This window comes from Seriola lalandi, unplaced genomic scaffold (assembly GCF_002814215.2).
Source record: "Seriola lalandi dorsalis isolate HSWRI2012SDOR001 ecotype SW California unplaced genomic scaffold, Sedor1 jcf7180002054353, whole genome shotgun sequence".
NCBI lineage: Eukaryota > Metazoa > Chordata > Actinopteri > Carangiformes > Carangidae > Seriola > Seriola lalandi.
The window spans coordinates 729,058-751,723 of NW_019524906.1; the positions used below are offsets into that span (position 1 = coordinate 729,058).

General features: G+C 43.5%; 1 protein-coding gene across 1 annotated transcript in view; it reads right to left on the reverse strand.

Moving 5' to 3' along the window:
- sema6bb (sema domain, transmembrane domain (TM), and cytoplasmic domain, (semaphorin) 6Bb) overlaps positions 1 to 17,946 on the reverse strand; it is a 120,715-nt gene extending 102,769 nt beyond the window's left edge. Inside the window, exon 1 of the mRNA XM_023408039.2 lies at positions 17,101 to 17,946. The gene's annotated coding sequence lies outside the window, so the exon portion shown is untranslated. The remainder of the gene's footprint in view (positions 1 to 17,100) is intronic.
- Between the last annotated feature and the right edge of the window lie 4,720 nt (positions 17,947 to 22,666).

Below are 22,666 nucleotides of genomic sequence, written 5' to 3' on the forward strand. Positions count from 1 at the left end.
GGGGGGGGGCACATGCCGAAACAATTAGAAACATGCAAACGGGGGAACATTGCTTTCCCCTTTGGCTCTTGTTTTCACCATCCCTCACACCCACTCGTTTTGCTGTCTTCTCACCTCTTCAGCAGTTTATTCTAATTTAATGGAGGTTTGTTTTCAAGCCTGTCTCCTTGTCAGCTTTTATCTGGAGCTGTAATCTTATGCCATCTCCATTCTGCTACTCAAAGCACCACTACATCCCAAACTTGGCCACGGAGAGCGGAAACAACCTTCGTCCAAACTTGAGCAATCTTTCTCATTTATTCTAGCTTATTCTCCTTCTCCACCTCATGCTGCTCTCTCTGCTGCTCCAAATTCTTCAATTTGCCCCGCTGGACCTTGGCAAGACGCAACTATGGTCTTCCTCCAACCAAACTTCGATTGGCCCACTTCAAGCTCTCACTCTAGGGTCATTTACTTCTTTCCTTCTCTGGCATGTACCAAGCTGCATTCTTCCAAAGGCACTTATGCGGCAATGGAAATCATTTTGGAAATGACCCAGGCTCTTCTCCTTTTTGTCCCCCAGCTGACGCCCACAGAGAGAACAGAGTGGACAAAAAGGAGAAGAGGAGAGGAGAGACTTCTTGTAGTATGGCCTTTGGACATACTCCAGGTCAGCTGGACAGTGGGGTAGAAAACTACAGAAACACAAATATCACACACACACACACACACACACACACACAGACACACACACACACACAAACGCACGCACGCACACACACAGACTGACAGACAAACACTGTGCTCCGTTTCTTCTGAAAGCTCCACTCTGCTCAGTTTGGTACAAAGCTCCCTATGGAGAGGCGCATAGCTTCTCTGGCTGAGCTGGTCGTCTTCCAGTTGAACTCACACACTGTAGTAAGTGAAGGCCATTACCCCTCATTGACTGCCACTGACCTAAGACTAGTGATGCCTTCACCTGCTTCACTAACTCTATTGACACAATCTAGATAATTGTTTCACATAGCCAGGGGCTTCAGTCAGGTCAATGGTGGGAAGACAGAGGGCAGTAACACAATGACATAAGAGAGAGGACTCTGGACAGTGTGCTGAATTGGGCCAGATTCCTACCCCACTTCCCCTTTCACACTAACCGCATACAGGAAGTGTGACACTGCATAGAGCAAGGCCGTAGAGAGCATGTGCGCTGTCCTGAGCAGCTATACAAGCCACTGTGTCATGTACCAAACTGATTTTTCACCAGCTTTTGTGGTTAAAGTTCAATTCAGTTGAACCAAATTGCAACGAAAATCCATAACACATGTCCAATGGCATTTTTGCATTGAGAGGAGGTTGGGCAATGCTAATTTAATTGTAGAGAAGAATGCAGGAGAAGTTAAATGTACATCTCTCTATTGCTGGAGCTACTGTATGTAACTTTACTGTCTGATCCTACTTGGATCCCGAGCATGGCAAACATAAGAGAAGACGGGGATGTCTAGTGCAAAATTAATATTGTGATTAATCTACACTCCAGTGAAGTCTATAGCATCCACAGGATGAGAAATATTTTATATAATGTTCTTCATTGTATGTTCAACCTCATGTAAACTATGCGCCTTGTTTGTATAGTGAAGACTAAAAGACTAAAAAGTGTTATTTTGTCATGATCTTAATGAAAACTTAACTATATAATTTTCAGTTCTGGTCAATTTCTGTTTACAATTTTCAGCCCCATTTCACAGACCATAATTATTTCTTTCTGTCACTTAAAGTGTTGTGAGTTAAAGGCCGAGTTGAATATCCTGTTGAGTATTCACTAAACTCACTAAACACTTAACAGCTTATTAGCGCACCAAACACACCTAAGTCACTCACCTACTCACTCACCTTTTTTTTCCTTTTTCAAACTTGTGTCAGAGGTGAAGAGTAGCCACATAGTCAGTTAATTTACTCTCTGCGTTCTGAGTTTCTATTTGTTCTTCATGAGATTTGTCAGTGCTTTTTCACATGTAGGTCTATAAATACTATGGGGGCTGGAGTCTAACAGTAGTCAAGCCTGATGTGATAATATCTAGGTCTCTCTCATAAAAGGCATCAGCCATCCAAAGCAGAGTCTCTATTATTGCCCAGTTAAAGCACCAGTCTGTGTTTCACACACTGACACGCACCATTACATTAGAAAGGGTTCCTGGCCGATTTGCTCCGTTCTCCTGGAATAACAGGGTTTTGAAGCTTGGTACTCTGGCTAGTTTCAGAGAACCCATTAAAGACATGATTAAACTACTCATACTGTTATTGCTGCCTTAATGTTTTAAAGGGGCTATTTGTACGTTTTCTCTGCCGACAAAAGTAGTTTCTTGCCGGGAGCAGGTGGTGGTGATTGTTGCTTCGGTCCTCATTGCGTTTACTAAACAAGAGCTTATAATACGCCCTCTGGGCAGCACCACGTCCTCAGGGAAGATTGGAGGCTACAGTGAGTCGCTGTCAGAAAGTGACAAGACAGGCTGGGGCTAGCTGGTTAGCGTGCTAACTTCAGACAAGCGTTAACAATGGTGTTGCTTTCCACCGATGGATACAGCTCTTGGTGAGTAAAGAAATGAAGTTTGATGCTGAACTCACAACTACTCTTCTAAAGTGCTGTTAATGCTAATGCTGGCTAGCCAGTGTTAGCAATAGCAAAACATACAAGTAGCTCCTTTAATGGACTCAATTAATTTCTTTGTCCTTCTTTTACATTTTTGGAGGTTGGGGTCTCCTGGGGTCTTTCTTTTTTAAACTATAAACTTGACTGTTGCTCCTAAATGTGTCCCTGCTCTATAAATAAAGAGTTGAACTGAATTAAGCAGATGGGATGTCTGTTCTATATTAAGCCTACAGTACATATCTAATGGTGGGAGGCTGCGGTGGTCTATATTAAGGAGCACACAGATTAAAAATACCCCAAAACACAGCAATAGGCCCAAATTTCCATTTTGCTATTCTGAGGGGAGCTAACAAAAGCAGATTTTGAAATGAAATAACAGGCTATTTATGTTGAGTTCCAGAAACACATAATGGCTGTAGTCGGGACAGTGTGATGGCTCTGGGGTTTTGTGTTTTCCTTTCCTCTGAAGTCTGTCTGCATTTTGAACAGTCTCTGCACAACATCTAATTATTACAAAAATGGCTTATATATTAAGTGTTATTACTTTCTTCATCCATTCAGGGATATCACTTAGAGCACTGAGAGGACCAAGGCAGTCATTTTTTAGTTTATACATATTTTCTAGTTTTAATTCCACAGTCAGGATATTTTATGTAATGTTGTAATCTCTCTCAAACAATTATACAATATATACTACAAAAACAACTTGCTTCCAGAACACGGCTTTTTATTTCTACAAAAAACCTTTTACAAAATTGTGTATACATTGCCTGTTAACAGAAAACATGTCCTCCCATGAAACCCTTTTTGAAATATTTTATTCATGTAGTTTTGCATTGTCGCCACAGTACATTCAGTTCTCCTTCACATTTCAACTAGGAGTAAAGAAAGGTTAATTAAGTGTGTGATCAAAACCATCAACAATGTTATGTTAATTCTTCAACTTCAGCTAAATCTGTCATTTATAAGCATAGAAACACTACTGAAAAGCACGGAAATACACTGACACACCAGCAGAGCACGCACAAACACAACCTCACACACTCGCATACTAAATCACCACCTAAATAAGTTGGAAATCCATTTCTGACAGAGAATGAGATGTCAAAGGTCTGTTCGCAGCAGTCAGAATGATCTAAGACACAAATGACTCAACATGAGTGGGCATTCTGATTTTTCACACTTGTGTGCCAGTAAACACTTTGGCTGGTTGGCTCACGACTGTGGCCCACTCTTTCCAAGTGTATAATCAGTCACATTAATGAGAATGGTAATGTGATGCAGGAGAATTAGTCCAGGTCCTCAGGGTTAAGTCTCAGGAGGCCTTGGAAGAGAAACTAGCTGCCTTGGCTGTAGACTCGCTGAGCTTTAAAAAATAATGTGACCCTGCTCTGAGCTTTCCTGAGCAAAGCTACCGAGACGCCTGACAACAATAACAAAATGTCCTGACTAAATAACAACATTTTGCCTCTGAAACCGCTTTGACCAAATCAATATTGCTCTCCTGTTAATCATGCTGACGCAAGCTGTCGTGGGGGGCTGAAAAAGAGCTCTGGCACACACCCACAAACAAACACAGTGGATTGCCATGAGCTAGGAGTGTTTATGAAGAGAACCCCAGGCTATTTCTATAACTAGTCTCCCCTGTGTGTGTGTGTGTGTGTGTGTGTGTCCCCTGGTACTTAGATGAACGAAAACTAGTTCACCAAAATACAGCAGCCACTCAGGGAAAGTGATCTGCTTTAAAATGTATCACTGCATCCACTTACACAGACACTCCTCAGCCTTCAGTCTAACTAAATATCAGCTCCTCAGTGAAAACATCAGCGGTTGTTAGCTGAGCTACTTTTACAGCCAGACTGTGTGTAAGCAAGTGCTTGTGCTAAAGCTGGTGTTTGTCTGTTTTTGTTTCTTCATCCAGTTTGATTTGTGCCTCGCTCTCTTTCTTACTCTTCTCTTTTTCTCCAGGCTCTTCATTAGTTTGTGTGCACTAATGAATGATACCTAAAACTTGCCAGAGGCTCAGCTTTACAGCTCTACCCAGTACAGGGTGGCCTATGTGTTGAGCATCACCTCTTAGCTTCTGCTTTTTGGTTTGGCTCGCTGCCTGGTGTAGCCGGTGGTGCTAAGGTGCATTAATGAGCCACTGAGCCAGCCTGTATATGTCTGTATGTATGTGTGTGTGTGTGTGTGTGTGTTTTGTGTATGCGTGTGATGACTGACGAGTCCTCCGGCTGCCACTGCATACTCCCCAATCCCCTCCTCCTGTATCCACTATCCAGGAATCTATTCATTTCAATCAGGTGAGTGTTTCAGCAAGTGTCCTTGATTGCTGGCAGCGAGACCTCTTCCATAACCCACGCACGCACGCACACACGCACACACACAAACACACACACAAACACACACACAAACACACACACATACACACACACATACACACACACCCACATGCGTACTTTCCACTCATTTCCCTATCTGTTCTGTTTCACACTTTTACATTTGTAATCCTCACTCATTTGTAATTTTGCTTCTGCATGTTAGCCTCAAGAGAGAGAAACTAATTTCAGGAGTGAAAAGGGATTATCAGATGCAAACGAAATCTCCCCACCTCCAGACAAAGATACTGATGTAGACTTTTCATGGGAACAAAAAGTGACTCAAAGCCTGCTTCAGCCTGGATGGCAACTCTCAAGGAAGAAACAAGTCAACTGCCACGCTGGCAATTACTCCTTATCAGCACCAGGGAACCAACTTGACAATGGCAAGGAAATGCTGAGCTGCTGGCCCGTGAAACACAAGCAGAAGTGACTGCGGAGAGTATAATCAGCTTTCCCTCTTAACTTTTTGTGAATTTTGGGAAATGACAAGCACATAAATAAGAAGTGAGGTGGCCATGGTGGTGTACCGAGGTAGGTCATTAGGTGTCTATGTGTGTGTGCACATGTCACATAAAGCATGTGAAGCATCCTAGCTGTTACAACCAAGGAGTGTTATTATATTAATGAAGGCTCCTCGCAGGGGCTTGGTCTTTTCTTCTGTGGACTGACTCAGACGTGCCAAAACAAATAATCCCCATCACATTTTCACTGGCCTCATTGTATTAATGCCAGACCGACTAGGGGACACTGTCATATACCCACCTAACCTCACACACACAAGCAGAGCCACACACGCACTTTCGCACACAAAACCCAGCCTGCTTGACTACTAAACAAGCCGAGGAAACCATGGAGACACGCACTGAAGACGTAGAGACAGAGATAAAGAGAGGGAAAGCATCTATGTTTGGAGCCAGCTGGTTATAGCCTGCAAGACAGTAAATTAACCATCTGATTAAGATTTGAAAAGCAGCAAAGGAAATGAACATAATGCATCCAATTAACAGAAGAGACAGCAATAAATACTGAGCTTCCAGCAGTTGTTACCTCTGCCTTGGAAATAGCTCCAGAGATTGACGATTTTACTGCCATACGGTCACCACTTTGGTGTCATTTATCCTATATAGTTATAGTCTATATTGCTGCCATTGTCAACTTCACCTTTAATGTCAGAGCCTGGTCAAACAGAGATGAGAGGCAGTGAAAAAGGTGGAGGAAAAGACAGACAGAGTAATTGCTCCCAATGTCTTTAGAGCCTTATCTTATGAAAAGGGACAGAAATACGAACTAAAGAGCAAACAGTGGCGCCCCTCAGCTTTCCATCCATTATACTGTGAGCCTGGAGCTGTCCTCCTATTACGGCCTAAGCCCTGTAGAGCTTCAAAGCTACTTTGTTGTGGCCGTTAATGTTGATGATGACAGCAGAGAGGCTCTCTATGCCAGGTGAAGCCGTCCGAGCCAAAAAAGCAGAGAAAAAGAGAAAAAAAAATATCAAAAATTAATAAAGGCTCCCCACAAGAGAGGAGTGGCACTGTCCAGCAGGCAAGTCACAAAAACTAAAAAATCTCACTCAAGAATAACTGCCATCTTTAACATTTGGCAGAAGCAGTGCTCACCAGTATTTCTGTAACTAAGCACTCAGCTCATCCCCTCGGGCCAGCACAATTAAAGAAACGCTAACTGAGAGTCATCAATAACGTAAAAATTGAGGAGAAAAAAAAATGGTTCCATTATGATTTAGGGGCATGCTGGGAAAGCAGGAGGCAGATCTGAAAGTTTAATCACTGCTGCATGTTTCTATGAGTTGGGTTTTTTTGGCCAAGGCATGTGTTTACTTGCTGTTACAACAACAACATGGCTTTTATTGCTATTCCTCTCCAACATGCATGCAAGTGGAAAAACTCAGTCAATGCTTTTCCCTTTTTGCAGTGCCCTTAATGTTTCATGGTACATGACATATCTCAGCCCTGCAAGAGCAAGCTCTCAGGCATTTTCTCTCTTGTTTATTACTTCAGTTTAGACTCTGAGATCGTGTTTCCCTGCACTGCTGCTGCTGCTGCTGTTGCACAGAGCCAGGGGAGAGCGTGGCTGAAATAAAACAGACAGAACAAGCTAGGCTATTTATAAAAAGCAAGCAGATAATTGTTGAAAAGGTTAGAGCAGCCACAGCAGGTGACGAGTGAGCTGTGTGCTGATGCGCACTACAAGATGTCGAGGCAGCACGGTGATGACGACGCCAGGTAAGAACAGGGTCAAAAAGAGCAGTTGATCAGAGGAGATACACTGATGAAGAGTTCTGTCAAAATCAATACACAGTGAGCTGAAAACAAGCAGATAGCTACCACACAACCAAATTAGAATCAACGCTTGAACATTTTGGCTAAGGCCGCTACAAAGACATCCTAAGCCTATAAGGTGCCGCTGCTCCTCATACTATATTTAGAAGAGCAGGCTACACAAAACCGCAAAGAACACATAATAACAGCAACGAACTAATGTTTCCATTTACCACGCAGCAGGCAAATTGTACATCCCATAATTGTGATAAAACAACTGAGCGCTCGAATGTCAAAGAGGAGGATTAGAGAAATGTTTGAACTGTTGTCACATCAAACACACATCAGGGTAAACTGGAAAAAGGAAACTTTATTTATATTATATGTACAAACGAAATTTCCCACATTGGCAGAGACATACTCACATACTCAGACAAAGACGCAAGATGCACCCAAACCAGAGCCACAGTGAGGCTGCAGCCAATCTGATGGATGTTTTGAATAATGTCAGTTAAATGGACATGCTCATGGCATACTACATAAATACATATTCCACCAGTTGGGGAAGGGAATATTTTCCTTATTAATCATTCACTCTCTCATTCGTCCATTTCCTGCCTAGTTCCTTGCTGAACATATTCTCTCAAAAACTCTCACCCTTGAGTTACCTAGTCCCCCCGACATCCTCTCTGCCCGCCTCGCTCAGCAGCCAGAGAAACAGCAGTCAGTCAAGCTCAGAGACCTGAAGGACCATGTATCATTTGACGACAGAGGCTGATAGATGCCTGACTGACTGCCAAACCCTGGGATGTGTTACATGAGTCAAGCACAAACACTCCTCCATTGTACAGATATGCATTTGCACATGTATCCATCATCGCCATGTGGGAGGTGTGCGTTTGTCTTTGTGCCTGTGTATGTGCGTGTCACGCTGGTCTGAGCAAGAAAAGCCTTGCAAGTGTCCATCTTAGTGGCGCCATGGGAGGATGGAGGTAGCCAAGCACAGGCTCCCAGAGACTGGATGATGAGGTGGGAGGATGTGGGACGACGGGGTCTGATTCGGATGTTTAGAGCAAATCAAGCTGCAAAGAATGGGACCGTGAATGTGCACGAAAGGACCTACTGACTAGATAGCACATCAACACACACAACACACAAAAAAACACCCTTTCCTGTCTCTTGCCTTCTCCTCTCCACGGAAACAAACGTCTGAGCGAACAAGCGAATTAAGCAAATGGCAAAGCCTGGCCTGAGCTCTGAATGTCACAGTCAGTCATTGCAGCCTCCCTCTAAGTGATGCAGACAGAGAGCCATTCTGATTGCACCACCAGTCAAGCCAAGGGGTGAAAAACATTTACATGCAAATACGAATGACCCACTAGCTACTGTGAGCACGCTAGCTATGGTATTCTGAATGCACAGCAACCAGAGAAAACCCCAGCACTGAAGACTTGCCAATCAACAGCTCTATTGTAACTGCACACAGGCTTTAGAAGTAGCTGTTATGTGTGCAGGATATCAATTATTTTTTGCTTTTGTGTCTTATTGGTTTGTGACTGCCATTGTTACTGCTCCTTGTATCAAATAAAATTAATGTTAATGAATTCAGCGCGGGACCTAATGTACTGCATCAACAGATTTGCTGTGAAGATGGTTAAATCCTTTTTTCATTTCCACATAACTCCTCAGTATACAGACCGTCTACCATCCTCACAGAATCCACTCATCTCTGTCAGCGGCGTTAATACCATGTAATCAATCACCCACTTTCAATTTGAACAATTATAATCCATAACCCATCATAACAAACATGCCTCTCTGTCATATTGAGCGGTTAGTATCAGGGGACAGATTGCTGGTGGACTGCCTGGGTCTCCAGGGGTCTTCGACAGGGGGGAGACCTTGGCTCTGTTCCTGGCCGTCACCCACGGCTGGGATACTTGGATGGGGAACCCGCCTGCTGTCACCAGACCTGTTGCCTCCAGATGGGTCCTGGGTCTGATTCTGAGATTCCCACCCTCAGAGAGCACACTCCGTCCTCCTCCTCCTCCTCCTCCGTTCCTTATTTCAGCTCTTCAGCTTCTCGTCAAATGACAAGTACATCAAACTTGACCTTCCCTTCATCCCTTCACCACTTATTAACAAAGCCCAAATCACCATCCTTTTGTTCTTTAACCTTGACACTCAGCTTTTAGCTCCATGTGATGCTTTCATCTCATCTCTCACTCTTTGGCTCCAGTTTCTTGGCTAAAATCCCTTCATTGTGTGTGTGTGTGTGTGTGTGTGTGTGTGTGTGTGTGTGTGTGTGTGTGTGTGTGTGTGTGTGTGTTGGAGTGCATGCACACATGCTCGGGAGATGAGCAGACGCACTGCACAGCAAGACCTCTTTGATTCAGCACGGCAGAGACCCACAGCGAGGCTGTACATTAATTGGTGCTTCTGAGCCATTAATTTAGGCGAGTACATTCAAGGACCCACTTTCCTTCCACTTTTCAACAGCAACCGAGGCTGAACAAGCATCCTCTCAAGACTCTTCCACTATTTCCCACCTCTTCTCCCTTCTCTCAGCTCATGGCCTTCTTTCTGCTCTGTGCCTCTCTACTTTTCCCAATTACGTTACAGTTCAGCTTCACCCATAAACCATCAACGTGTCGGTGCCCCCTCCTTGCCTCACCTGCTCTTCGTTCTCTCTTAACTTCATCGCAGAGTGAGGAGAGACAGCAGGTCACAGTCTCTGCTCCGTCCACTTCGCCAACTGTCCCGCGCACAGTGCCAGCAAGCCAGAGTTTTCTTTTTGTTTTTTCAGCATGACTGACTCCCCCAGGTCACTGAACACATTAAGCTGTTAATTACCTTAAAGCACAAAACAAGTGGTAGCTTGGCAGCAAACTGCGCAGACATTTACTTTTTTTTTTCTGAGTGTACAGTCACAAACTTAAAACCAGAACATGAGTGAGACGAGCAGAGACCACAGCAGCAACAGCTGAAGCTGCAGCTCCAGTAGTAAACAATTCTGTCAACAGCAGGACCAGACAATGCCAATGAGAACATTTTCATTTCATTTTTGCAGCTTCTCTGCGACCATAAAACTACAGGATAGAGCCATTTGGGCTGGAAGTTCCCCTAAGAAATGAATCAGCTATAAAACAGCAGCAGGATAATACCAGTCTGGTCCACAGGGCATGCTTTTTTCAGATTCACGCTGTGCTGATGCGGGAAATGATTCAGGATGTGTGTGACCAGCATCCTCTCCGCAATGTCTCCCACCATACAGTAGTTAAACTGTGCCTTATTAGTGATCTGCTTAGCGTTCATAGTACCTGGCATGGGGAATAAAACTGAGGAGGTGTACAAACTCTGTCTGTGAGCGCTATAATAGAAATAAGTGTTGCTATTTATATCATGTCAGAGAAGAAAAAATATTATTATTGCGGTATGGCTGCTGGCGCTGGATATGTTGCTCCAGGCTTTGGGCTTGTGGTGGCTTGTTGCTTAGCTGTGAATGTGTGTATGTGTCTGTCTTCAAGTGTATGCGTCAGTGTGCCAGTGTGTATTCATGTATTCCGGGTGGTATATGGGACTGGCCTGTCCTCTCCCTTCCTGACCATGGCCCCTCATTAGTCTCTCCTCTTGTTAACAAACTGGGGCTCTGCTGACACCAAGACTTCATAAGAGTGCGAGAGAGACAGACAAAGTGTGTGTGTATGTGTGTGAGAAAGAGAAAAGGGTGGGAGGCGGCGGGGGTATGTGAACGCAACTTAATGACAAGCAAACAGGCCGTGAAAAAACATTCAGCTCACACACTGACTGTTTATTCGTGTCCAGGAAGTAAACGTTGGTGTCTGTCTCAGTCATGTCTGCCTGTCTTTTCATGCTGTCTCCCACAGTATCACTCATGGTCTTTTGCCAGCGGGATGGAGTTTATACTCATGGAAAAGTCTCTGTCTCACTGCTGCAGAGAATGGAAGAATCCCCTCTGCCTACCTTATTCAGATATAGGAAAGACACACACGCAAGAGCACACTCCCCCTGTGGAGGTACAATAAGCCTACATGGAATGCCAGTTTTACCAACGGGAAGCATCTTTATTCAACAGCCACTTGGCCTTTGGTGATAGCAGCTGCATTCTTTGTTCCTGTCATACTGGGCCACCTCAGGCTTACACAACATGATACCGCTCCAACTTCTCCACTACATTCTGTCACAGTTAAAGGGCATAGACAAAAAATATTGAAATCATACACTTTGCAGACTCCGAGGAGAGGATAGCCTGTGGCTGCCAATGACAGCGGCCATAAGAGAAAGCTTTCAAAGAAAAATGAAAGAGTACTTATTATTTACTATAACAGGCTTCCTTCTTTGAACTCTCTCATCTACTCGAGCTGCTTGGCATTGCGCTGGATGTATAAGAGCCATGAAACAGACGGAGAGATGAGAGCGAAAGGAAGACATGGCTGGAAAAACAAGTGATTAAAAGATAAAAGGAAGAGGGCAGATGATGAGGGAGCAGCGGTGTGTGATTAAGTGGCAGAGGTGGTCCCATTGGGCTATAGTCCTTATTGCATTTTAATGGATGGGCTGGATGATCCTTGACCCTTTGTGAGGCAGCGGTAGCACCTTAGTGCAGATCAAACTGCCAGGCTCCACAACCCCCCCTGGAAGGCATCTGGGCCTTGAGAATGAGGTGTGTTATTTGTGTGTGTGCATGTGAGGGCTCACAGGGTCACAGGCAACTGTGTTTATCCTGCTGCTATGGCAACCCTCATAGTAGCCTTGGGCAAAAATCAACAAGCAAAGCCATATGTGTGTATGTGTGTATGTGTGTGTGTGCACGAGAGAGCGAGAATATGTGAAGCGGGGATTTAAAAAGATGAGGTGTGTGATTTTATATAAGTCTTCAATTCATACATTTCAAAGAGCTGCCCCCTCCTCCCCCTCCGTCTTTCCCTCTCTCCGCCAGTGCGGCTGGCCTACACCTCAATCATCAGGCCCTCCTTTTCACCTTCTCTTTCTCCAAGCTCCACATGCTAAGTGGGAACATTGTTACGGTCAATTTGTCCCATTCAGGGTCCCAGTGGGCAGTGTCCCTGCCCTGACAGCCTGCAGACAGAGACCACACTGCCTGAGAGGCCTTGACATCAAGGTCCAGAGGAGAGGGGAGAAGGGGGAGGAGGGAAGAAAGTGGAGGATAGGAAAGCGAAGGACAACGGGGGGGGGGGGGGAGGGGGGGGGGGGGGGACAGGAGAGGAGAGGTAATGAGGGGAGCAGTGGTATGGAGGCAGAACGTGCAAAGGAAAACAAGCAGGGGGCAAATGCCAAAGAGAATGAATGACAGAAAAAAGAAAAGGAGGCTTAGGTGCCAGGTTTAACACAAGCCCCCAGACCCAGCAGCTCAATAGTATTTCCAACCAGTCTGTCAATCACACACTAGACTGATGTAGATGGTGACAGCTCTGCTTCCACAGAGGACACCTCCAATCCATCTGCCTGAGTTTGGCCTAAACCCAGAGAAATACAAGACGGACCGGACAAGCTCACGGGAGTCAGAAATGCAGGTGCTCCTGCATATATATTTGGTGCAATATTGAAATGCAATTGGAGTATGATTTATTTTTTCCAAGGAGAAACTTAAGCCAAGGGGTCACTGAAGAGTTGGTTTAAGAAATCACTTTTTCTCCATTACTTCTGGAGGCATGTGCAGTTTTCATTGGGTTTACTTCCTACCAACAAAATAGTTCTGATGAAAAAACTGTTGACAAGGTGTTGATCATGCAGAGTGATGGGGCACTGTTTCTGGAAAGACGTGTTATTTTTACAACTGTGCACACCACAAATGAAATTCCATTCATCTCCACTGTACTGGGGTGGAGGCAGTAATCAGAGTCAGATTTCTCAAAACTTGGGAATATAAAACAGAAACAATCTCTGTGGTTAGATACTGAACCACTGGATAGAAGTGAGGAAACATTTATTTTTTCTATGTATTTCTGTAATCTGGCCGAGTTAGCTTGCGGATCATGAAGTGCATAAAGAACACTAAAGTGAACACCTATTGCACTTTCATAAGGTTCGGGAATTCATGTTAAGAATATTCAAAGATGAAGCAGCACAGGTCAACAGATACACTGACTTTTCATGGGTCAAGCTCCAAAAACACTACATCCTACAAGTCCCATAATGCAACTCAATGGTGCCATTCATTAGGACTGCCTGTCTTTTAAATGTCCACTTCTTTCAAACCATACTCCTTCAGTGAGACACCTCGCTTTTAAATCTTGTGCCCAATCACAGATAATCCTGATAACAAACTTTGGAAACCTCGCTCCAGACCAGAATCCTTTTTTTTTTTTTTTTTGAACAGGCTTAATAATATTCCTCATGACAATTCAAATGACCTCCATGTGTCCTTTTAAGAACAAGAGAGCTCATAACTTAAATCATAAGGGAGGGATGAAGAAAGTTTTTAGGGAGGACCCCAGCTGATAACCCAGGCAACGTTCCCACTCTCACCCACTCAAACTTTGCTTTAATATTGAATTCAAGTTTCTACATAAAGTAAAATTTAAGCCATATGTTCTGCAGTCAGGTTGTGGAAGAAAGCAAATTGATGAGGTTAAACTTTATGTCCTCACTTTGGCCTGAATTTGTCTGGCAAATTAAACTTTGTCTGTCCCATCTGTGTGTTTTATTTCTATGCTGGAGCTGCCCCAGGCCCACAGGTGATGTAACCCTCAGCAGGGTGTGCAGCGGGGAGGTGGGAAAGAGGGATTAAGTCACTGTGTAAAGGCACCTGTTATTTTAGCACATAGGGCACAACACTTGCTCCGAGGCAAGGGGTGCAGAGCGGCTGTTGGCGTCAGAAACCAGGCACAAACAGGGCACCCATTCAGCCAAGGCTGGACAGTGCTGAATCGCACTTGTGTAGGGCACAGACAGACTGACTCACACACATGCACACACATGACAGGAAGGCAAACAGACACAATGTGATGAACAATTTGCCTTGTGTTTCTCTATCACAGGCATATAGGCAAACTCTCACTCTGTTTCCCTCTTTTAGTTTTGATCTGCACGTACACACACACACACACACACACACACACACACACACACACACACACACACACACACACACAATTCTTCAAATTAATTGGCAATTGAGACTCCACAGTACAGACAGCAGGGATCTGTCAAGGCCATGTGTGTATGGTGCGATGTTGCAGATCGCCCCAAATTAACTAACTTTATAATAAATCACTGGGCACTGCTAGCCAAGGATTAGCCAAGCTCCAGTGAGCAGTTTGTTAAGCTGCGAGGAGAAGCACTTGGGATGGAGAAAATACAGCCAAAAACTGACATCAGCAATGGGACCTTGGAACGGTACAAACCCCCCGCCTGGTTTCCTGGGCACACATTTAGCCCTGTTATCTGAGTTCTCCATTGACACAAAATGCTGCTCCTATATTAGGCTTTTACCTGGAGTTATTGCTTTTTCTTCAGTTGGGGTTTCACCGCTAATCACTTTTAGTGTTCAGGACATCAGCTCTAACATCAGGTACGCTGCTCCTTCGATTGCTTTCCTTATGTTTGCCTTACATAATTCTCTGTGCAATCTTGCCCCCTACTGAGTCATTTCTTTTGGCAGGAGTAATGCTTCCTACACTCTGGTTATTTACATACTGACTGAGAAAACATTTATCCCCTCTCCCCTTCCTGCAGAAAGAAATTAAACTCTCTTGAGGAAGCTTATTATAAATTCCTTCAATATCATCAAAACAAAACTGTCTCTTGTGAAACTATTACAGAGTTAAATCTTGACAAAGGGCTAATATTTTTGTAGTGGTTACAGTAAAATTAACAGCAAACATCAGTGCAGCTGCTCCAAGGTCTGTCTCTTGATAATTTCATTTCCCTGATCTTGTTCACAAGTCTGTGCTGTACTTGGTGAAAGCATAACATAATATAATAAGTATTATTTTTGGGTAGATTTACACTCAAAACTTTCTAAAGATGACATGAAGCAACAGCAAAAGAAAGTGTTGGTTCTATTCTCAGCTCTCTTAAACTGTTTTGTCCTTTGCTCTCGAACAAATGAAAACTAGATCCAGTACAATAAGAGGATCAGAGATTGTATTAGACAGGTATTTTCTGTGTTGTCTACTAATTCTTTCCTTCTGATAGCATTTCTCCTTTAATTACTGGTGGCGTGATGGGCCTACCAGAGGATGTCAGTACATGTGAGAAAAGGCCACCACTCTTACTCTGTCATGCCAAAGAAGCAACGACACTCGGATGATTAGACAATATCTAGTTTATGATCATCTCTCCTTTCATCTGCCTCCTGTTTCATCTCATCGTCTTTCCTTTCACCATCTACTCTGTCTCCCTTCTGTTACTGTGACAAAGGTCTGAAACAGAGTCTGGCGCAGTACATCGCCCCCTGATGTAGCATCGGAGCAGCAGAGAGGAAGGATTTACTGTATGTGTAACCTGCGGCAGCAACCCCCGAGCCCTGGCTGTCAGGAGGGGCTGTCAGCCTGGAGGAAGAGGAATTAAAGAGGCGCTTGTCCTCCAAGAGCTGATTGACACAGTCAGTGCGACAGGAAGGTTAGTGGAGGTGCTGGTATTCCCTTGGCTGTGTCTACCCTCGCACTGGACGAGCAAAACTGTCTCACTTTCTTTAGTGCCCCCCCCCCCATCCCTACTCATTATAGGAATTCTCTGACCCTCGGGGACTTCACTTACTTCTCTGTCTCTCTTTCCAGCCCACAAACCTCAGCGTTGGACAAAAGGCAGCTGAAAGGCTATTTGAATTTGAAACAGGGGCCACAACAAAAACACGCAGCTCCCAAATGGAGAAACTTTAGGAGACTTGGAGCCAGCTATTGAGCGTTAGCGGTCCTCGCACAGAAAGCACAAAAAAAAAAATTTGATTCTGACACTATCCAACCAACCAGCTCAATGTACTGTAAAGATAACAGCTACTGCAGAGGGAGAGAGGAGAGAGAGGGAGGGAGGGATGGCATGTGCCTGAAGGCAAGGGTAGTGGACACCAGGGGCCCAGCGGGTAGGACTGTAGTACACACACAACCGCTAGCAGTTAACATACATCAAACAACATACACTATACAAACAAACAATAAACACACACACAGTGAGAAAGCCACACACACACACAGAGGGGCACATTATGACCAATCCCACAGTGAAGACACGCTGTCTGTGCTTCTACAGCTCTGCAACTTGAAAATTAGGTTTTGTTATTAAGTTTTAAAATCATTTCATGTGGAAACAAGGGAAATCCCTGTGACACAGCAAAGAAAGTCCCAAATTTCACAATTAAATAGTTCCGTGTGGAAAACACTGACACTGAGGTGTTACGGGGACAGCAATGTAACTTATCATGATGTAGGATAACAAGTGATCTTGGTCATACATAACTGTGTCATTTTCAACCCAACAATCCGAGTCGTGTCAATACCCAATCAATACATGGATGGCGAAGCGCCTCTTCAGGTTCCGGACAGCTGAAAGCTGCTTGTTTTGTGCGTGGCTGCAAGCTACGCAGTATGAAATTGAAAATCATATAATCAAACCTACTGTGGAGCCAAGACGCGGAAAAAAAAATGTAGATCAGCCCGGTATTGTATACTGATTTAGTTGGTTCTAACCATTTCCCTCAACAACATTCCTTCATCTAATCAGAGTCAATACAAAGCATCAAGGCGCGACAGAGCCTGTGCCCAGAGCGCAGCACCACCACCACCACCCACCCACCCACCGTAGACCTCCACACCGGACAGCTCGGGTCACTTACCTCAGATTATCAAGGGAATGGTGCCGCCGAAACAACGTCTGTATGAGTCAACTGTGTGTCCCACTGGAAACAAAAAATCCGGGAGTGATCAGAGGAGAGGGGAGGCTCGTTAGTGCGTTACCAGATCCTGTGTAGGGCTTTGTAAACTACTCCTCCCTGTCGCACCTGTCTCTGGCAAAAACTGATCCCGTACGCCGGCCTGACATCCCTAAGACAACTGTCTCAGGGGTTGTGTGTCCGTGCCCCCTGCTAGTTTCAACACACACACACACACTTACACACACGCGGCACCACCTGTCCCCGGTGCAAAACAGCCCACAAAGAGCTTCTATGTCGCGTAACGACACATGGCATTCCCCGTTAGTCTCTGCAGCAGTACTCCCTCACAGACAGCCGTCCGAGATCCCCAAGTAATCTGGAAACGCTGGAAGCAGCGACTGATGAAAAGGAGCACGCAGTAATAACCCATCCAGCACACCACTGGCACCAAACCAGCTGCAAATTACATCTGCCGCTCTCGTCGCTCGCCCAGTTGTGTTATCAATCTTCCGTCCCCACAATAGTTGGTCTATTTTGCCGCTGCGCACGACTGCCGCTCTGTCATTGCTGCGTCTTTTCCACCTCGGCTCTCACTGAAAGAAAAGACTGTCCCTCTGTCTGCTTTTGCGCTCCACTTCCACACAGAGCCAGGCTCAGGATCCAGCGCGGGGCAAAGTCCCATTCATCGGTTTATTAAAAATAGTTCCTGTTCCATGAGCCGCACTCAGGAGCTTTGGTGAGGCGGGAGGACCACGGCGTTTGTCTTCTAGCGGTAGTTTGAGCTACAGCATCTCCAGCACTGCTCCCTGCTGTCATCCACAAGAGACTCCTAAAGCCTGTTAGTGCCAAAACCTGAAGCAGAATTATGCAGCGACTGGAATGGAATTGATTAATGACTAATTGGGTTTCATTTTGAGGCGTCCAATCCCTAAACATCTCATAAATATCAAAGCCGAGCTGCTCGTTGCAGTAGAAAGTTGCATATTGTGTGTCGACTAAAATTTAATGGTGGCAAAATGCCGTGTGAAACTGGTTACCGGGGGGCGCACACCTGAGACAGAGCACTGTTTTTTGACTGAAGTTTATTCCAAGGAACCTTTATTAAATATCTGAACGATGCTGACGTTAAAATAAAATCACAAGGCTGATTCAAAGCAGCTCGACCATAGTAGTGAGCTTTATTACCAATATTTCTGCATAGTAAAATGGTTAAGCAGCATGGAAAGGACCTGAGGAGACTCCCTGCACCAGCAGATCACAAAGTGGCAGAGTGCTAGAAATTAGAAGAGATGATGATACATTTTGATCTTGTCTATGGAAGACAGAACATTTTATGACGGTTTTAGCCTACTTTTTTGTCAGTTGTAATTTTTCTTTGGCTCTATTAAGATCAAATGGGCAATTTACAATATTTCTCAAACACTAACTATGAAACAGCTTTAAACTAGACAATAATAGGCTACATATTGACTGGAAATTAATTTTTTTTAATAATTTTTTTGTCTAATTATGCCATAATTTTTAAGAAAACCTATTCACTGTAAAATAATTCAGTGACTTTGAAAACTGTCTTTCACCAGCAGTTTCCATTCCTGAGTTTAAGGTCTTTTTGTTTGCATCTTCTCATTGAGCCTAAATTAACACAACAGAGGAATAATTTAGTCTCATTAAACCTTAATAAACCTCTAGCCCAGCGCAATGGTTGCTCTATATAATTTGGGGGGGTTGTGCTTAAATCAGGTGTGTTTTTAGTAACACTTCCATGAACATTGTTCCTCCTCACACTGACCCCAAAAAGGTCTGTACTTCTGGCTAAAATTAATTAACATATGGAAAACCATTTATGTACAGCAGTGTCAGTGGATAGCACATGTGCTGTGTTATAGGCTACAGTGTGTGTTAAAGGAGTTAAGACCTACTGGACCTCTCCATGAAATTGCTAGGAGCATAAGCCACTTTTAAGCTTTGATTCATGAATAATTAATTCCTGAAATAATGACTTCTACAGGCTTGAAGGCTCATGTGTGTCGCTCACTCTCTTTATCCTCTTAATAATACTCCCAGCAATCTGACAGCCTTTTTGATACAATCAGCTAATCAGCGGTGCCAAATCAGATGACTCAACCTCTGATTTGGGAGAACAAGAAAGAAAGTCCTTGCTATTAGTCAATGGAATGCAGCCTACTAAGTTTTTTTATACAAGATTTAATCCAAAAACATATTTTGTATGAGATCTTTCATGTATACGTAAAGGTCTTAAAATAATCACTTTCTTTAATGTCAGCAGTAATTTTGGCTGCTGGGAGCTATTTTGAAAGAAATGCAAGAAGGCTTTATAAAAGGCTTTCTCTCTGGCACATTATGGTTAACAGTATACAGTTTCCTATTTTTAAGCTGTTTAGTGACGTTCTGTGGAGCTTATAGTATGACATTGATATTATTGTAGGACATTGTTTTGGTTTGCTTGTTGTTTGCTGTTTTGTTTTGTTTTTACTTATCTGAATTTACACAGCCAAATATGCCTGCACCAGCACTGTAATACTTATTAACATTATTCATCCTGCTTACCTTATCATCACATGCTGCCTGTGACTTTGTAGCCTCCACAATTAAAAAGAAAGTTTCCTTTGTCCAGAGGAGACCTGCTGAAAGTCTTTGTACAAGCTGATTGCAGTTACAACAGAGGACGCCGCTCTGACAGCAGTATCATTATTCAGACAGAAATAGTTCTGCCAACAGTAGAATAATGATGAGTTCTCCTTACTCACTTGAATGCTGCCGCTCTATTACTCTCACATACAAAACCAACAAGTCTCATGTGTCTATAAGAACCTAAATCAAGGTGTCCTGTCTTCTCATATCATGCCGCCCACACTAAAAACAAGATAGCTTTGAGAGCCTGGGACAAGAGAGCAAATCAATTCTCACTGTGAAATGCGTCCATCCTTTTCAGAAGGATTTAGAAAAAAATGCACAAGGAGTTTCCCATCTGTGAGTGTGCCTGTGTGTGTATCCGGAGCGTGAGAACTCACATTTTTTATTGCTTTGTCCCTGCTGCTGCAGTGCACCGTTACTCCACCCAAAATCAGTGTTAAAAACGTACCAAGCTTTTTCCTTTTACTCACGTAGTGAATTTTATGCACTAATGTAGAATATTACTTTTGCTGAACCGCAGCAACTTTATCCTCAACTGGCAGTTATGTAATACTGATAAATTTACTGGACAGAAGCACACTAGGCAAATACAGGGAAGCCTGTGAAATAACTTTAAAGTAACATCCATTAATACAGTAATTATCTATCTAAAGTTTGTTAAGATAACTAGCTACTGGTCACACTAGACCAAATAAGGTCGTATTGGCAACACAACATGTATTGTCATTTATAAAAAAAGAACAATGTGACATTTCTCTTTAAGGTTGGCCACACAATTTAATTTTAAGTGGGACACTTGTACTTTATATAAGTTCGTTTACTTGAGAGGTACAGCTTATAGTTACTTAGCAAACTTATATTTTACAAACATATGATTAGCTTTTAAAATACAGTTTGTGTAGTTAAAAAAGTTCGACCTCAACCTGGTACGTTAAGCGTTTTGTAGACGATAGCCACTAGATGTTGCACTAGAGTCTAGTGCAACATCTCAGACCAAAACAAATGCTTCGTCGGGCACACACCCCCCACCCCACCCCGCACCCCTCCCCTCTCTTCAGTCTCAGTCAGGTGTTAGGAAGCCCACTGAAAGCGGCCACCAGACACACAACAAGAAGCACGACTGAATAAAGTTACCCTGTGCACACGAGAGCCAAAAAATAAAGCTAGCCACAACCATTAGCCCACGTTAGCATTGCGATGATATGCTTCATGGCTATACCGATGCTAAGCTAGCTAGCAATAGCATCATTTATTGATAATATCGGTAACAGCAAGTTAGCTAACATTATCATGCCTACTGCAGACACCAATGAAAAGAGAGATGTAACATTATACCCATCAAGTTACTTACTGGATGAGAAGAAGCCAGTTCAGAGTGAAGCTTGTCCCTTTAGCAGCTCGTAGTGATCTCCATCTCGGTGAAGCCAGATCAATATTAGCTCCACGGTCAGACTGGTAAAAGAAGACAGCCTTGGACTTGGCAAGGATGAATGGAGCCGGTAAAAACTTTTTGGATGTTTTGACAGGCGACGGGCCGACCGGAATTGGAGCTGGTAGTCCTCATAGCCAGTCCACCTGTCCTTGAGTCTTTTCTCTTTCTTTGTCAGAGGCTTTTTTAGACGAAAATGTGGTTCCTTCAGCGGAGGAACCTCTGGAAAGTGGTTTTCACCTGAACACATCATACTGCACTGTGCCATCTTGTATGTGGGCGGTCTCTGTGTGTTCACAAAGGTGGAGAGGGCCAATGGTTCAACAGTAAGGACTCATACCACTAACATGCACAAGTATAAATACAGTACATGTGCTGCCAGACCAGCCACCTAAACAAAGAACAGAGAACAGAACTTGTAAACTAGATATTTCTATACTGTAATAAGCTCGTAATGTACTTTATTTGATAACGTAACAATCTTTAAAAGGTCATTCTGTGTGAACTGTTAGCTAAACCAACAATAATTGATTTTTTTTTGGCCAAACCCAAAAACAAGTTGAGAAGACAACACTGACATAACTCCATCTTTCATATTGATGTGGCAAACTTACAATATTCTCTCTCTTTTAGCTCTGTTTTTGGTACCAACTCCTGAGGGGAAGAGAACTCCTGGGTTCGGTTAGATAAGTAAGAAAACCTAATTCACAATCCCACTGTCATTTATAATTTGTCTACACTAAAAATGCAACCTTGGAACAGAGCCTCTCTCAACAGTGTATCTATCAATCAACAAAAAAAAAACTATCTAATATTGTTGTTTATTCAATATGTTTGTTTTTTTGAGCATCCTTTAACAAACACATTTTCCCATAAGCCCTAGAAAATTGTGGGCTAAGCATCAAATTTCTTATGGCAGTGTGTCTCTGAATATGGACAGTAATCCACAAGAACACACTTAATGTTTTCATAAAGATTGCTGAAAGAAATGCTAAAGGAAATATTGCATGGAGTTGCTGAAAGTGGTGCTAGTGGAACAGAAGCTAGACATGGCATATATCAGGCTCCTTAGACGCTGAATGCTCAACTAAGCCCCCCAGCTCGTTGCGAACTTTATCTGTCTGCTGCTTGGAGCTGAGCATGTAGTGCATAGATAGATACATAGATAGAGGGCTTTAGTGATTTTATTTTTTGGTAAAAATGCTAATGCTGCTCCTTTTCTCTCAAGTAGCCAACTGTTTGCTATCAAGTTTGCCATGTACAGTATCTACCTTAAAGTTGAAAATGTGCACGTGTTCTGTTTACAGCTTTTTTCCACACCCATCACAAGGCCAAAAAAAAAATCAGTTTGTGCAGGTTTAAGTACATTTATGTGCTGGTACTTTTGTACTTTTACTGAAGTAAGTTTTTGAATGCAAGGCTATTAACTGTGAGGGAGTACGT